Source organism: Myotis daubentonii, chromosome 1 (genome assembly GCF_963259705.1).
Source record: "Myotis daubentonii chromosome 1, mMyoDau2.1, whole genome shotgun sequence".
In the NCBI taxonomy this organism is placed as follows: Eukaryota; Metazoa; Chordata; class Mammalia; order Chiroptera; family Vespertilionidae; genus Myotis; species Myotis daubentonii.
Genome location: NC_081840.1, coordinates 197,398,953 through 197,402,217, shown reverse-complemented (window position 1 = coordinate 197,402,217; position 3,265 = coordinate 197,398,953). Strand labels below are relative to the sequence as shown.

Below are 3,265 nucleotides of genomic sequence, written 5' to 3'. Positions count from 1 at the left end.
TAGCCTCACATAAATTCAGGTCAGGTTTGTTCTTAGTCAGGATGTAACTGGGCTGGGGACACTGTGGAATTAACTCTAGAAGAAAACCCACCCTGAAATGTTCACTTACTTAAGGGATGCCATAATGAAGGTGTGCAGGGAGCAGTTTGGTGAGCATAAGGGAAGTGGCCTCCCCAGGAAGGAGGAGAGGAGGCTCTGGAACTGGAATCTGATGCTATTAGTTTGCTGTTCCATTAATGCAGATCTGCTGAAATGGCTTATTGCTAAACTACCAAAAGGAAGGTAATAAATGAGATTTCAGGGATATCTAGATTAGTATTTCTTCAGATGCCAATTTATTAAATTCCATTTTGGATTTCCAAGCAGAATTTTGAGATTTTGGAATTGTGGATAAGTGGACATTGGCCCTATATATTAAACCTGCCTTTTTCCACTTCAAAAACTTCTACAACTTAAGTTTTCTTTTTCTTTTTTTTTTCTCTCTCTCAGAATAGATGATTCTGAGATCCACTGAGATCTAATCTTGAGAAGTGTATATTTTAAACATTTTTCATTGTTGTCCCTATTCTCTACTAGGCTTTTAAACATTTTATTTTCCTTACTTGCCCACCACCATAACATTTAATACCAAAATATACTGTCTATCTGTTGATGTACTGTGAGTCTTTGCAGGACCATGCATCTTATATTTAACACTAGAGGCCCGGTGCATGAATTCATGCATGGGTGGTGTCCCTCCCAGCCAATTGGGGCCATCTCGCTCAGTCCCAATTGGGGCTGGCCGTGGGGAGGGACCATTGGAGGTCAGTGGCCAGGGGAAGTTGGCTGTGGGAGCACACTGACCACCCGGCCGGCTGCGGGGAGGGACCACTATAGGTTGGCCTGCTGCAGGAGGTTGGCTGTGGGAGTGCACTGACCACCAGGGGGCAGTTCCTGTGTTGAGTGTCTGTCCCCTGGTGATCAGTATGAGTCATAGCTGCTGATCATCCGGCTTTCTGGTCGTCCAGTCTTAACGGTCGCTTAGGCTTTTATATAGAGAGATATTTTATCCCCTAAGATATAATTTTTGTCCCTTTGGAAGGTGTATCACTCACATTGAAAATGCATGCTTAAGTTAGAGAATATAAATGTTTACCAATGTGACAATGTGAAAAATCATACTTAGTGTCATGTAATACAGTTTTAAAATAACATGAATTAGTTTAACTGTGTTTTGTTTTAGATATCTCTCTTAAAAGAATATTTAAAGAATCAAATGAATTATTTTAATAGTACAAATTTGAGAACATGTGCATAATGGATGGTGGTTTTTAAACTAATGGGCACACAGTTCTGTTAAAAATAAACTGTACATGAAATTAATGCAAAGGCCTGTGGGGGGGGCACTAAGCACTTTATTACATTTATTTATTTTAGGTTTTATTTATTTAATTTCCTACTACAACTAATATTTTGAAAAGATTAGTGTTAAAATGAGAAAGAAAAGATATTTTTTTTTTGCAGAAAGCTTATAGATTTTAAGGCAAAAAAAAAAAAAAAGCTAGAAAATAAAGTAAAATCACAAATTTTGGAACAAAGATTTTACCAGGAGTTGAAATGTTATGGAAAAATTGCCAAATTATTAGAAGACATAGATCAGGTGTGACTTGGCCACATTTCTAGTTTTTATCTTCTCCAATCTCTTCCTTTTTTTAAAAAAAAATTGGAACTAGAATTACTCCAGAATGTATTGATAGGACTGAAATTATAAAGCATAAAATACTCAATAAATTATAGTAATAATTAGTAATTAGAGCCATGTTTAGTATAATTTGAAGTAAAGAATATATTCTGAGGGGCTAAAGTGAGATGCATGAGCCTTCTCCATGTTGTCTGTGCCAAACCCTCTGAGTTTAATTTTTATGCTTCTACGATTTTGTATTTATTTTAGTTAACATTTCTAGGAGTTATACATTTCTAGGAGTTACTGGCAAATGTGTAAACTCCTGTGTTTTGATTAGTAGGATTTTGCTGACCAAAGAAATTTTAGAGAAAATTGAGGCTATCTTAAAAGATTAAAGTCTTTGAGAATATTTCTACCTGACTTTGTACTCCTCAATAGCATCGAGCCTTAGAGAAAGAACTTGTCAACCTATATACCATTTCCTCTATTTTTTTTTTTTTCACAGTGGACGTGAGTTTATTAGAGGGGGGCAGGGGCAGGGTGGGTGCAGGTTGCAGGTCGGGAGGAGGGGCCGGGGGCTTGGGCAGCACTGACAGCCTGCAGTCAACAAGACAGGAGGGCAGCGGGCCACAGGGCAGGCAGGCCAGCTGCTCTTCACCCTGCGAGCGTCCGTCCATCCGTCCATCTGCGCCTAGGGCACTGGCAGCGGCTCCGAGAGGATGTGAAGGGTGTAGGTGCCTGGCTCCAGAAGTAGCTGGGAGGGCAGGACCATGAGGAAGCCCCCAGCCCAGGGGTCTTCAGCCCCTGAGAGACAGGCCTGGGAAGGAGAGCCGTACCCCTCGGGGTTTGGGGCAGGACTCTCGGGTAAGACAGGCAAGGGGCAGGGCTGGTGGGAGTAGTGACTATGGAGAGGGGGCGAGCCACAGAGGGATCAGCGGGGTGGTGAGAAGCCGGGGCCCCCGGGGAGGGCGATCCCGGCCTTTGAGTAGCTCCTGTGAGCCCCGCCGTGGTGGTTGCACCGCTCCCGAGTCCAGGCCCAGTGGGATGGCTCCATGGCCATGACCTTCTCACAGTGCCGGCGGCTCACTAGAGCCCGGAAGCCCATCCTCGCCCACAGCCTGTCCCTCTGGCGCAGGAAGTCTGCCACCTGATTGTGCCAGCCCTCGCCCAGGGCCCACGGGAAAATCATACATTTGGCTTCCTCCAGGTCCTCCTCCATCTGATGCAACTTTTTTATTGAGGATCTTTAGAAGGTTTATCTATTCTAAAATCTTAAATTTAAAAAAAAAATGCTTTACACTAATGTGTGGGATATACGCTCTTTCTTTTTAACTATTATAACCTTCCTCTCTCATAGAACTTTTCTCATTGTATCATAATGGCTTGTTTACTTTCCTCTGTCTCTCATTAGACAGAGAGCTGCTAAGAAAACATCATTTTCTCTCCAGCCTGCAGCACAGTGCTTGTTAATACATTCAGTATTCCTTGAATTAAATTACATAACACCATGTACCTTGTTGGCTCACATTTACCTGGCATTCTGTGATAGTGATATGTGCACGTTTTTATTCTCTTGTATGCAATACAAGTGTATTGCAAATT

The 3,265-nt window shown here is 42.3% G+C and overlaps 1 pseudogene; it reads right to left on the bottom strand.

Annotated features, from left to right (window-relative positions):
* Positions 1 to 2,191: 2,191 nt before the first annotated feature.
* LOC132227392 (speedy protein C-like) lies at positions 2,192 to 2,882 on the bottom strand (annotated as a pseudogene).
* Positions 2,883 to 3,265: the final 383 nt, after the last annotated feature.